The following is a 14,967-nucleotide window of genomic DNA, read 5'->3' as shown; positions in this document are numbered from 1 at the left end:
GGTCGGAGGATGCGTACCGCCGCCCCTCGCGGGGTCGCTGTGCTCGCCACACTTCGGGTTGGCGTTCATCGTGGGGTGGCGTTAACAATGGGGGGGGGGGGGGGCATTTGACCCATCAGGGTTGAGAAACAATGAAAATTGGGGTCTGGGGGGCATTTAACATTGGGGCCAATGTAAAATTGGGTCTCAGGGACCATTTTTAAATTGATTCCAATGTAAAAATGCAATTTGGTTGCATGCGATGCGATGCGATCAACGGGATTTTTGGGGTCCAGTTGGATACAATTTTTATCGCTGGCGCAGTGCTAGGTGTATATGGGGTGTATAGGGGGTGTATAGGGGGTGTATAGGGGGTGTATAGGGGGTGTATAGGGGGGGTATAGGGGGGGTATAGGGGGGGGGTTTAAGTAGTTGCTCAGTTTTTGGGTGTAGCATATCAATTAGTTTGCATGATAAATGTCTGAAATATAACAGCAATGATAATTTGGAAGGTTATGAGCATGACTAATGTGAATTTTTCTTTCCCCCTTTTTTATGCAACCCAATCTTCGATTTCTATGTCATCAACATGAACATTTCAGCACGGGCAAGGGCACGCATGGAAGCCCGGGAGCAGGCAGCCCGGGACCAGGCAGCCCAGGAGCAGGCAGCCCTGGAGCAGCCAGACGAGGAGGAGGAAGAGGAGGAGGAAGAGGAGGAGGAGGAAGAAGAGGAGGAGGAAGAAGAGGAGGAGGAAGAGGAGAAGGAGGAAGAGGAGGAGGAGGAAGAGGAGAAGGAGGAAGAGGAGGAGGAAGAAGAGGAGGAGGAGGAAGAGGAGGCCGAGACAATGGCTCAAGCTGGGGCCCACACAATTTCCCCATCCCCTTCCCCCACCCCCTCCCCAACCCCCACCCCCACCCCCACCCCTACCCCCACCCACACCCCTACCCCCACCCCCACCCACACCCCTACCCCCACCCCCTCCCCACCCCATTTCCAACCCCCCTACACCTCTCCACCACCCACCCCCAAACCTCTCCAATCCCCACTCACACCCACTACCTCTATCCAAATTCCCATCCCATCCCCCTTGCTCCTGACCCCCCCAACCACCGCACAGCCAACCAGCGGCGACCAGGATGGCTCAAGTAGCCGTAAGTAAATAATGTGTCTAATGTTTACCTACACATTTCTACACATAAACAATCACAACAACCACATATGTGTATCCAACATCAACATTAGTTGCAACATATCACTGCAGGGCGACCATGAGGTGTGTCCTGTCCTTCTCCAGGAACAAGGGTCCCCTTGGTGGTTTTTTTGAGTGTGGCCATGCCTCACCCCTTGAATAATTGACATAACAGTACATCCAATGAGATATCCGACATTAGTGGTGTGGTAGTAATGTGGCTCCAGGTGTTGGGTAACTCCAGTTCCCAGCATGATGTGCAACATAAATGTAGAGATTGTTTTGTTAATAGTGTGTGAGGCCATGCGGATGCATGCTTTACAAACATAGCTGTAGGCCTATAATTTGTACAGCAATGTCCTAAATTTAAAATAGTAATGAGTGCTTAAGCCACAACAATGTCATAACCCTTAAATAGCACAGCCTAATTGTGAGGTTAGAGGACAGTCCCCCAAAACCAAACTACCAATTGGGTCTCAGCATACATTCATCCAAGAAGGAGTAATTTAATTAATGTTATTTACTATGTACAGTATGTGTGTGTTAACATATTATTTTTTAGTACTGTGTTTACAGCAGACCCATCTTCAATGTAGTTTCAAAATGTATGTGGCCTTCACACATAACTCTGAACTTTTTATTATGTACAAATACAACAAACATTTGTGTATGTTATATATTAATTTTTTGTTTTATCCCTTCATTACAGACACTGAACAGCAGCAGGAGGAGGTGGCAGCCCTGATGCGGGAGATCGTCCTGACTCTCCTGTATCTCCAAATACTTTTTGGCCTACTGGAGGCCCGCATTTAATTTATTTTTATCCCCCCCCCCCCTTATTGTTTTTGTTAGAAATAAAAGTTTCTATTGTGTTCTAAATTGCCTGTGTTTTGAATAATAAATATGTTAGAGGGCTTGTAAGGGTAGGTACATACAGATGTGTAATGTAATTTATATTTGTCATTTGAGGTGAGGGGTAATGATTGCTGTGTGAATGTGTGTGTTTTTGAGTTAAATAACACATAGTGAAAATGCATGAATGTTTAATGTTGTTCGCTTAAAACATCACACATAACATCAGGGTAGGTATACATGTTACACATTTTGGACAAACTAATTATGGACATAATTTAGTACATATACAGAAACACCAACATAACTTGATTTAAAAGTAACAGCAATATGGGGACACATAGATAGTGATAAAAATGCCACATTAGAACATAACAAATATACATGTAATGAGGGTTAAAATGTAGTTTTATTAGGGTCTTTATTAAGGTAGACAATTGAGTTAATAGAAAACAATAATTGAATAACAAATAGATTAATTAATCAATTTCAGAATTGTAGTTGAAAGGCAAGATTTGCAGGTCCATATATGTGAAGGATATGCCAGCGTACACGGACGTACGCTCACTCTCACGAGCGGTGACATAAGCTGAGTTTTCCATTGAAAACAATAGGGAGCCGTCCGTGCAAGCTGGCGTACGCTCAGATCTCCGCAAGAAGTCGGTGGGAAGACGGACGAAAGACGTCCGCGTACGTTGCCGTACGCTCAGTTGTACGCCAGTTGTCGGAGTGTAACGGCTGGGCCGGCCGCGTACGTTGCCGTACGCTCAGTTGTACGCCACTCCCCTTCTACGTTGTTACTGCCCGTACGTAAGCGGCTGATTTGTGGGTGGACTTAACCCCAACGGCCGCGTACGGCTAGCGTACGTTAATAGTGAACGTACGCACGTTTGGCCGCACCGATCAGAATAACCTCCCATATCCTGGGGGGATTTGGGGCTATTTACTAAGTAATCTGACTAGATCGCGTACAAAGTTAGCCTGGATCTCTCCATATGTACAGGGTATAGCGATGACGATGCCTGTTCCCGCCACCGCCCGCAGGGATATACAGCGCATGCACTGTCTGTACTGCTAAGATCACAGTATTTTGCCTATTAGTATAGACAAACCGCAGCCCCGCACAGATTGCTCAGCACACAGGGCGGGTACATTGCGGGTGTGCAGCGATGTGTGCTGAGCGATCCATGCTTAAGTACGTCGCTCACCACCAGCTCCCCCATCGCCCCGTGTGTATGATGCTGAACTCTCTAAGCACTTGCTGGGCCCCTGACTGGTCTCACTTGTACATTTGTTATCTCACTTGTTAATCAATGAGTTATATCACATGTAGCAATCCCATTACCTGACCCATAATAGTTCTGATCTATGCAGCAAACACTTATGTGTAAGTATCGGAGATGAATACTTACAGGGCAGATCGTTTTCCTTCCTGAGGAAGGGCCCTGGAGATATCTTCCTCTTATTCCCTGACAATGCAGAATAGAGATGGCATATTATACATTACATTACTTCATGTTATTCTTAGTACAGCTATAGAATGATATAATAGCATAGTATTCATATTATGTACAGTTACAGATTGTTGTATGAATACAGTAAATAACGATTTGTAAATTGCCGCTGTCGTAGACTAAGCCATGAGCCAGTGGTGAGTCCTCTATGGATGGGGACGGTGTCCATCTCCTGCTGGAGCCTGACACTTGTACTATATCTGGCAAACAGTCCTGCTTGTGGGGACTGTACCCTGACTGTGGGGACTGGTATAAGTAATGTCCCATGTTGCACTGCTCTCACTCCTCCCCTACCTGCAGCACATACCCTGCTGTGCTACCTGTGGAAGAGTAGCATTGCAGTACACAGCATTACTGGACAGTCAGTGGGACTTTGACTTATCAGCAGAGGTTGCAGCTGCTTTGAAGGCCATGGCTGCACTCTACCAGTCATGTAGCTGGTAAGAACCTGGGTGGTGGGAAGGGCCTGGGTTACAGGTGATGATGGTAGAATGGGGGAGGGATATATGTGACAAGGGGTAAGTGGGGAGATTATGTCACTTGTCTGATAACGTTATCACCTTGTCGCATACAGAGTTTCTGGGGCCCAAGCACTTCTTATACACAGGAACTGATTTAACAAAACTAGGGATGGCCATTTCGCCATTGCCTTCGATGGTTGCCATTGATGGTAATAGTGCAAGTGGGCATCAATAGTGTAAAACTATGCAATGGATGACCATCAATGTTTTAACTATCAATGGTCATCCATTTTTTAATGATTGCCCATCGATGGCCATCCCTAGCATAGACTTGACCTAGGTCAGTGGTTCCTATATAATACAGCTACAGATTGTCATGTTTTGTTATAATGAAACAATATATTGATATAAACAGCATACTTACCACTAGAGGTGGACCAGGTTATGGCGTTCTTCAACTTAAAATAAAAAAATATATATTTTTATTAATATTTTGTATTTGCTCTGCAATAAATATGTAAAATGATAAATTGATGATATTTTCATGGAAGATAAATACAGTCTATGTAAAAACACAGACCCCTCATGGAGGGGAATAAGATTGTTCCAGTTGCTCATGCTCATTGTAAATGAGTGGCACGAGATGAGGAGGGAAGGTACTACTGCCATTGCAGAGGGGAAAATACTGTGCAGATAACCCCGTTAAGCTGAGGCTTGTGAACAGCACAAGCACCCTGCAAGGGAACCCGTAGGAGAGGGTATAAAATGGGGGACCCGGGAGAGACTGTTAGTCAGTTACTGTGGAAAGCTGCTAAGCCAGAGAAGTGGGTGCAGGTGCATGCAGAGTGTCACACCTGTGTCATAGGAGTGCAAATGACACCTCTGCCTTGGTGCATTACATATGAAGTAGAATACACATCTTAGTAAATTTCCCCCAATATGTCCAACATTAATTGTTCCAATAAAACTCTCCATGACCTCTCCTTAGGACTATCCTTACTGATAAAGCTCAATGAAAACTATTTACCGGAGGTCTAAGCGTATAAATGTCCCTTTATTTTGCTGCTTTTAAATTGTATTCATTTGGTAACAATATTGACAGATTATGCTGACCTGATTATATATCGTACAAGACAAAATTGCTGATATATTTATTATTGTCACTGATAGATACATAGATCATCAGTGCCATTTCCCTGCACTGATTGTAAGGCACATTGGGGCTGGTGATTTTGCAGCAGCCAGGCAGCACCTAACTATTATTTTTGGTACTTGTTTCCTAGCACGGCGCCCGTCGCGATTTAAGGGCTATTTTTAGCCTTTTCCCCGACAATAAAAAAAACGCGTCCATCGCATGCCTTAAGTTAAGGCATGCGATGCAATCGATGAGATGGACCCGATTTTACATAGGGAACAATGTTAAATGGGCCAATGGACCCGATTTTTCATTGTATACCCACCCTTATGGGTATTTTACATGACAAATGCCCCCCATTATTAACGCCACCCCACGATGAACGCCAATCCAAAACGTGGCGAGCGGCGGCGGTACGCGTCCTTCGACCTTTTTCATACCCCCATTATCCACGTCGACGTGGAATTGATTTTATATAGTGAGGCGAGCGCAGCGAGCCACCGAGCACGAAGCGTGGCGAGTGCAGCGAGCCCCATGCGGGGACACGTCATTTCTGTGAAGTAATGCTCGTCCCCTTGCGGGGCTCGCTGCGCTCGCCACGCTTTGGGCTCGCCACACTATATAAAATCAACTCCACGCCGACGTGGAAAGTGGGGGTATGAAAAGGTCGGAGGATGCGTACCGCCGCCCCTCGCGGGGTCGCTGTGCTCGCCACACTTCGGGTTGGCGTTCATCGTGGGGTGGCGTTAACAATGGGGGGGGGGGGGGGGCATTTGACCCATCAGGGTTGAGAAACAATGAAAATTGGGGTCTGGGGGGCATTTAACATTGGGGCCAATGTAAAATTGGGTCTCAGGGACCATTTTAAATTGATTCCAATGTAAAAATGCTATTTGGTTGCATGCGATGCGATGCGATCAACGGGATTTTTGGGGTCCAGTTGGATACAATTTTTATCGCTGGCGCTGTGCTAGGAAACAAGTACCTTATATTTAAAATCCTGCCTGTAATATGGTAGATAGGAGGATTCATGTTCAGTCTTTCAACCATCAGAAGTGGGACATATTCGCCCCGTTCCGAACGTATCAGAATAATACTCTTAGCCAGTACATCATTCTGTGCAACTAGAAACATTGTTCAATTTGAGGACACATTTCTGCAACATAATAGCCTTTTGACAATTAATACACTGTTCCTTGTCCTTCACGTACATTCCCATAGGTACATGGGCAGGACAAAGTGTGTCGGGGATGGCGGGTGGTTAACGCCTGCCCTGTCTTTGTACCGTCACATGAAAATAAAAATCGGTTTCCACTGACTTTTATTTGCGAGTCCAGAAACCATTCGATAGTTGGCGACTAATGATTTCTCCTGCAGCGGACACATGCAAGGGGATGTGTTTTCATTTGCGAGGTGAAACGGTGGTGTGGAGTATTTTCGGCGGGGCGGGCTCTCTGATCGCTGCTTACCAAGTCAACAGCCCCTAAAGTGTAACCCTCCCCCCATTCCCTGTGATAAGCATAGTGATTACTCTTGAATTCTATATCAGCAACAGAATGGTCCATACAAACTTCTGCACCATAGAGTACAAATATATGGTTGGTCACCAGTAAATGTGCTTATCGTTATGCTATAGGGCCAGATTCTCTAAGCTTCAAAAGTGATAAAATGGAGAGTGATAAACAGCCAGCCAATCAGCTCCTGTCTGAAATTTTTCAAACACAGTCTGTGACATGTCAGGCAGAAGCTGATTGGCTGGCTGTTTATCACTCTCCGTTTTATCACTTTTGAATCTTAGAGAATCTAGCCCACAATGTGTTATAGAGCATGCCTATGATTTCCTAAGGTTATGATATCCATGATCTACTTTTCCTATATTGACCAACATCACTGATGCCCTTCTAGAGTGTATAGATATCTGTACATAGTACATAGCTACTACATGTGCTTTATCCCAGTCTCATGCCGTGATCAAAGGGGGGCATTTACAGTGGGATGCAGGAGTTACGGGGCGCTGCCCGGTATGGGGAAACAGGCCACTGCGGGCTGGGTGTGACATGGGTACTGCGGATGGGGTATATATTTGGGGGTATGGGGAATAAGCACCAGGCACATGCCAAAAAAAGTCTCAGCACGCTGCCCGTGGTCCCAATCTGCCTGATTGGCCGGTGAGCACGTCACGTGACGCGGAAGTGCTGTTTTATCTTGAGTTTTAACAATGACTCTCTGTCTAATGCCTGAACCTGTTCTTTGGCACTAAGTAGCACATTTTTGTTGTAACCCCTTTTGATAAATTTGTTTACCATCTCAGACATTTGTACTTCAGCTTGTTCAATATTGGAATTAATGCGTTTTACTCTCATGAGTTGGGACCTGGGAACAGGTCAATTGTTACCATGAGATTATAATGTATTGTGGAAATTTATATGTTTATATAGGGAGAGTGGATTTATCACTGGTGTAAGATCCCTCTATTATCGTAATTTGTGTTTTGTCTAAAGCGTTTATTGTTAGCTGGATCACCATAGTAACGGTGAGTGACGGCTATTGCTGCACGCTGGCCGCATTGTATGACATCACTGGGGTGTGTCACGGGTTCCGGCGTCCACGCTGCCGGACAGACGCAGTTTGTTACACATAAAAGGTCAGTAGTTTGTAGTGTTCACTATCCTGAGGAAAATACTGAATTGTATTGAAACGTTGCTGTGATTAAAATAATACTTTTGTTTCAAGGCTGGAGTGCGGCTCATTTGGACTGTATATTGCTGGTTCTACAGCGCATTGTGGGTACACACCCTTCTGGCCCTCTTTGCATCCCACACATACACCGCCCATCACAGACAGCACACAGGCCAGCAGTACATACACATACTTTTTCACAAATATTCCCATTAGAGTGTGATAACCAGTCCCTCGGCCAATCCACAACAGCCTTTTATACACCCACCAACCCCACGAGCCAGCCTCATAATAGATTTGCCCGCCTCCAACATTACTTAATCGACATGCCGACACAGAGTCGCCAGATTCGATCCATATACTATCAGATGGAACCGTGAACATGACACGCTTTCCAGCATCCAACACCGCAAACAGTGGACTTGTATCTCAATATCTGGACTGTGTGCTACAACGATAGTTCAATACATGTTTTACAACTATATGTTATATGTTATGTTATGGCGCAGGGGACGCCGCGTCTATCTCCATGGAGATGCGGCGAGTCAGAGCAGGGCGACGGGAGGAGGGCGGAAGCGGTGCTGACGCAGCCTCCCTGAGCCTGCCCTTCCCGGAAGGCGATCGGAGCCGCCGAGGGGTGGAGAGTTTCTTTCCTTATCTACTATTTAAGGTAAGCACCTTAGGGTGATCTCTTGTATCTCTTTCTTCCTTGAAAACGGGGCGCACGGGACCCCGAAACGTCGGTATAGAGATGTCTGATGTAATTGAGTAAAATTCTTTACTTCTATCCACGCTGACCAGTCTCCGTTTTTGTGCTGCAGCACACCCCACCTGCTTACTATATATATATATATATATATATATATATATATATATATATATTGATATATATATAAGCGAAGGTAGGTAATGGACCTACGGCACTGACAGGTGTTAATACTCCAGCTGATTACAAAGGCTTGATGACCGAAGGTCTAACAAGGAAGCACTAAGGGCCTTATTCTAGTTTACTCTTAGAGGCAAATTCCTTCTTAGCTGGACAAAACCATGTGCACTGCAGGGGGACAGGTGCAGATAGAATTAGCTTTGGTGAGTTATTTTGTTTCTGTGCAGGGAAAATACTAACTGCTTTATTTTTACACTGCAATATAGATCTCACTTTGAAGAAAAACCCCACCCAAATCTAACTCTCTCTGCACAAGTTACGTCTGCCCCACCTGCAGTGCACACGGTTTTGTCCAGCTAAGAAGGAATTTGCCTCTAAGAGTGAACTAGAATAAGGCCCTAAATCCAATTTAGAACTGCAGCCTCCTCCACAACTCCTGTGAAGTCCGCTGTCTGTACCTGGCTCCCCTATCCGCTTCTGTCCCTGAGTGGTCAATCGGTACGCTGTTCTCACCGTAGGTGGTCCCAGCGGGTGATTGTGGTCGGCGTCAGTGCTCCGGAAGGCTGGTAGGATGTTGCCGGGTTGATTGTTTATCAAAACTTGCGGTACCCAGCCCACAGTGTCTTTTTACTTGGTATGAGCATTTGTTTGCTCTTTATGGATTTGTTTTAATTAGTGTTCCATTAAAAACTGCCATTTATGCACTATGGAACCCCTCCCCCCCCTCTTTTTTTTACACTGACGTGGACTGCGCTCCAGATTTGGGGTATAACTGTGAGTATATTGGATAATAAACTTCAGATCAGAAAGTACCAGGTTTAAAACCCATTTGTCTGTATAGTATTAAGAAGCTGCCACATACTCTTGCAGCAGATAGTAAAAGATCCCTTAAATTTGTGACCCTTTTTAGGGCATCAAGCATATTTTTGTCTTAAGAACATTCAAATGACTGAACTGTTTGAAATCATGACTATGTACATTATTGTTTATGGTTCTTATTTTCCTGTGTTATATGGGATACATTTTGGCAAAGGGATTTATGGGCATTAAGAAATTTCTTGGTGGAACTGAAAATATATAGTTGTATGCTTTTCTGATAAATTGTATATGCTCCACACTGCCACTGCTATTTTCACTGTATGAGGTTGTGTATTGTTGATATTTCTGTCCCTGTTCTTTTGAAGAATGCTACACTTTTTATAACAAGTTAAGTCTGTATTACAATCTGGAATGGTGGATAGATTTTCTTGCAATGATTGTACAACCTTTATTGGAATTCAGAAACAGGGTAATAATTTGCCACGTTTCGTAGGGGTTTTGCCAACAACAATGAGACCAGGGGTTTATTGGGAATACCTTACTAGAATTTATAAGCCAATTTGGGATACTATAATTCACAGATATGAGTCTATGACTACCATAGTCGGATCACATATCGATAATTTGGATGTATTGGGGAGATTGTTAAATTACATGGGATCTGACCCCATAGCTGACCGTGTGCTTACTGAAGAAAAGGCCAGATATTGGGGGGTACCCTTGGTTTGTCCCTTTGTAAATCTAGAAAATTGGGTAGGAAGTACCGTCAGAAATGACACCCATACATCAACTGGTTAATTCAGCATCATCAGACTACATAGAGGTGTTTCATCATAAATCCCTGGGTTTGCTTATTAACTATGCTTCTGCTGTATTGACATTATCCATAAATCTGAAGTGGGAATAGCAGAGCTCTTTCATGGGGAACTCTGCAGTCCCAGATCTCACACACAAGACTCATGTTCCGTTGTAGCAAGTGCAGTGGGAATCTAACATTCCAAACACAAGGGACTAGGGTGCCTAGACAAGTCGGGATAGCTGATCATATTGCAACAAATGGTGTTTCTCTAGGACAGGGTTGGGCAATAAGCTGCCCTCCATCTGTTGAAGAACTACATATCCCAGCATACCTTGCCTTAGTTTTGCTATTTGGCCATGCTGAAACCGATGTAAGGCATGCTGGGATGTGTAGGTCATCAACAGCTGGAGGGCCACTTATTGCCCACCCCTGACCTAGGAGGTGTATCAACTACTAACCCTGATGCTAGATGTAATTTGACTATAATTGTGGGAACACATTGTACAAATGCAGAATGACCTATTAGCAGTAATGGGACAACCTGGCTTGAGGTACTGACATATCCCACTACACCAGAAAACGGGACAAATACCAGACCCTCACTCATTCGTCCAATATAAAATATAAGACACACATCACTCCTTTCACCCAGGAAAGGAAGAGAAAAAGAGGTTGTGGGGCACTAGGTGTCCCAGGGGAGAGCCCAGGGAGGAGCTGTGTTGCTGAAGCGGCAGTAAGAGAATGTCTGGGTGTCAAGCCCAGACAACAATACAGTGCAAAGAAAAAAGGGGGTTCAAACTGCGCTAAGCTGACAAACATGCAACAGGTGTATAAAAGTAACAAATTTATGAGGTAAAAATACTCGGTATTAGAAGGCAATATTCAATTGCTTAGAGGTAAAGGGGTACTGCTAGTAATGTGCAGAAACTATTGTTTAAAAGGTTTATATAGTCATTCACTGTTCAGTGTAGTTATCCTGTTCTGTGTCCGTTCCTATTACGCTTCCTTTTTGTATCTCAGTAATTGAGACAAAAGTGTTTCTCCAAGCCTGGGGCTCTGTTTGTGGGGAGGCTGCGCTCTCCTGCCGTATTTGTGCTGGCTGTAGGTAGTCCAAATATAGTTGGCTGCTGGAGTGGTGTGGGAGCTGGTCCGGTCACAGATTATCCTTGGTGGACAGGGTGGCAGTAGGTGAATGGGTATGCTGTAGGTGACCTCAATTACTGAGATACAAAAAGGAAGCGTAATAGGAACGGACACAGAACAGGATAACTACACTGAACAGTGGGTGACTATATAAACCTTTTAAACAATGGTTTCTGCACATTACTAGCAGTACCCTTTTACCTCTAAGCAATTGAATATTGCCTTCTAATACCAAGTATTTTTACCTAATAAATTTGTTACTTTTATACACCTGTTGCATGTTTGTCAGCTTAGCGCAGTTTGAACCCCATTTTTTCTTTGTACAGACATGGAAAGGAAACCTTCTTCCACACAGAAATAAAGAGAACATTACAACACTGGTGGATCGGTGAGGACATTCAAGCATGCCTGCCTGCCTCGCTGCACAGGGAATAAAGCAGAAGAACAAATAGACAGGAGAACCAGGTTAAATTGTCCAGCCTGCACAGCACATATACTGTCGCAAACACAAGAAAGTGGGACTCCTGTATTTATAGGAATATCTGGCAAACAAGCAAAAGGAGGAATATTTGTGGGATAAACAATGGCTAATCCATATAGCAAAATAACCATTGTAACAGGCACCCACATTGATAACCCACGTTGCAAAAAATTACTAGAACAGGAGGAAACAAAAGACCCCATGTCTCCTTTAATCTGACCACTGACAGGAAGTAAAACTTCTCTGGGTAAAGAATTAGAGGAGTACTGACCAGAGCAGGTCTCTTGTAGTATGTCTCCTCAAGCATTAAAGATATAGGTGCCTCCATAAGGTATAAAGGAGGTACTGTTCGGAACAGGTCCCCCAGGAGAGGCTTAAAGAATACATATACTCCCATACAGTGTACTCACATAAGGTTAACTAATACATCTAATTAGGACTCCCATGAGGATTCTCACATCAGTTTGAGGGGAGAAAATGTAGGGTTCTGTGTATACAGCCCATAAGCCTCCATAAGGTCTCCCATGAGGATTCTCAGAAAAGGTTCTAAGTGGAGGATAAAGTCATGGGAACACGGTCTTCAATGATGACATGGCTGGACAAACCCATAGATGTGATTAGCGTGAGGGGAGAAGGCCCTAAAAAAAAAAGAATGAAAAAGGTCTTTAAGAGGGCAGGTTTTCTGTCAGAGGGCACAGTTTGCATGTAAGGAGTTGGGAAAAATTTGCTTCCTGTAATAAAACAAAACATAAATGCAGTGACCAGGTGACTACTTGGATAACAGCAGCTAAATAACTAGAGATAGAAAATCAGAAAAATTAGATGATGGCAACCCATTACAATAAACACACCCTGTGCAGACCATAATACCAGGGGTACCACCAGAAGCAGCGCTTCTAGGTACACCAAGGTGACAGATAGAAACAGCATAATCACCACCATCCTATGTCCATGCAATTACACAGATCATTATACAGGGTCATGCAAACAAAAGAGGACTCACAGAACTATTGTAGATTGTTATTTTTGTCTGGTGTCCTTAAACAGGGAGAACTACTGACGGTGATTTTAGGTACCACAGATATGTCTGTTTTCATTGTTTAAACATTTATACTATTGCAGTTATCAAAATTATTATTTTGTTTATTTTAGTTATTTTCTAATTACCAGACAGAACTGTGCTATATATTTTTTTTTTTGGAAAGCCGTATTATGTATACAAGAGATTTGTAATAACTGCTCTTCAGTAAAATGTAATTGCAGATAGACTGGAATCGTTAGGTTGATCTTTTTTGTTTAAAGCCCGTAATTATAACTCTGAAGGCTGAAAATGCACTGTGTTCTTTTATATCTTGCAAAAGAAGGTTAACAATTTATAACTGTCTATTAGTTAAATGGCAAAAGTTATTCATGTTTGTGTATTTTGAATATAAAAATATATTTTATTTTGATTAAGTTAACTGTGTTCAATCGTATCACAGTGTATAAAAGTTTCAGCAGATCTGTAATTTGCAGGGAGGGGCTATGAGTCCCCCGCGCACTGCATTATTTTCAATACAAATTATTTACTACAGATAAGATATTTGTCTGCAGAAAGATTCACAGCAGAAAATAAAATGTATTTTATCCTAATTGATTTAACAGTAGTTTTGTTTGTTTCATGTGTTAATAGAAATCAGCTACTTACTTTCACTAGATTCAGAATAAGGGAGTGTAGCGGGGCACGCTGCAGATGTCTCACATACAGACTGTTACATTAGAAGCAGCCAAAGAGAAACAAAAGAAATGTGTACTGTAAATAATATTGCTGATAGATGTTAGGATCCGTAGAGTCCCCGCCAACCCTAACTCCGTTGCCTCCGGATAGAATTGATGGACACGTGCAAGGGCTAAGACTTCACCTATAATAGCCGCGTTCGACAGAGCCCGTTAGTCAGGCTCCGCCCCCGATGCCACCAGGTCTTACTTGTGACAACGCGCCCGTCAAGGCCAACGGAGGACAAGGGGAACTACTAACTACAACCACAGGCGAGGACTCACTAGACTAGGAGATGATAGAACTTGCCACTTAAAGGCACTGGGAGTAACAATACTCCAGAGATGGTATTGAAGCAATAAACGATATGTGGAAGTAACAATACTCAAATGATGGTATAAGAACAATAACAGTTGTACAGGAGTAACAATACTCAAAAGATGGTACTTAACACTAAATGGCATACAGGAGTAACAATACTCAAGGATGGTATGAAAATAATACTAGAATGAACAGGAACAAATGAGATGAGGATAACCCCCACTTATCTGAGAGAGGTAGATACGGAACGGGAAGGGTTAATCCTCAGCAGCAACGCAGGAACAGATACTGGAATGCTGGAAGCAGGACAGGAGCCAAGACCACCAGGAACCAGGGAACCGGGAGCACTCTGACCAAGCAAGGAAGAACTATCACCGGCGTCAGAGAGTGGTGCCCGGGAGTTTAAATAGGGCGCCAAAAAGGCGTCCCCCGCAGCTGCGGCAAATCAGCTGCAGACTGTCTCCGCCTTCCCGCGGCCGCCTGGCGTCCCCCGCCGCCTAGGCAACCGTTGCGGCAGGGGAGGAAGGAGTTGTGAGAACACCGCTGAGTGCGCGTCAACGTCCGGCGGAAATGCGGGGCTGATGACGCGGCGGCGTCCCGGCTGCCTAGCAACAGCCGGGGCGCTTGGAGTCAGAAGTGCCGGAGCAGCACTACTTGCACCCATATCCGGCGGAAGCACAGAGGGAATGACGCGACGGCGTCCCGGCCACCTAGCAACAGCCGGGGCGCGTCGCCCACGGATTACCGGAGCCACGCAACCAGAGCTGCTCCTAACAATAGATAGTGTTTGTTTTAGGTCTCATCATATTGATCTCAGCGGTATTGTACGCTGTGCTCAAAAATGGGGAGGAGTTACAGAGAAATTGCAGAGCTCATAATAAGTATGAAATATGCCGTGATAACAGTAGCTCAGAATAAAAAAAAAAAAAAAAAGAAATGCACCTTTTAAA

At 44.2% G+C, this 14,967-nt stretch overlaps 1 protein-coding gene across 1 annotated transcript in view; it reads right to left on the bottom strand.

Annotated features, from left to right (window-relative positions):
• Positions 1-14,967, bottom strand: part of RABGAP1L (RAB GTPase activating protein 1 like) — a 419,353-nt gene that overhangs the window by 385,297 nt on the left and 19,089 nt on the right. Inside the window, exons 2-3 of the mRNA XM_083157293.1 lie at positions 4,423-4,456; positions 3,436-3,492 (exon numbers count right to left, since the gene is read on the bottom strand). The gene's annotated coding sequence lies outside the window, so the exon portion shown is untranslated. The remainder of the gene's footprint in view (positions 1-3,435; positions 3,493-4,422; positions 4,457-14,967) is intronic.

The sequence above is a fragment of the Crinia signifera genome, chromosome 8 (genome assembly GCF_055691185.1).
Source record: "Crinia signifera chromosome 8, ASM5569118v1, whole genome shotgun sequence".
Taxonomy (NCBI): Eukaryota; Metazoa; Chordata; class Amphibia; order Anura; family Myobatrachidae; genus Crinia; species Crinia signifera.
Note: the sequence above shows the minus strand (reverse complement) of the source record. Positions and strands in the feature narration are given on the sequence as shown.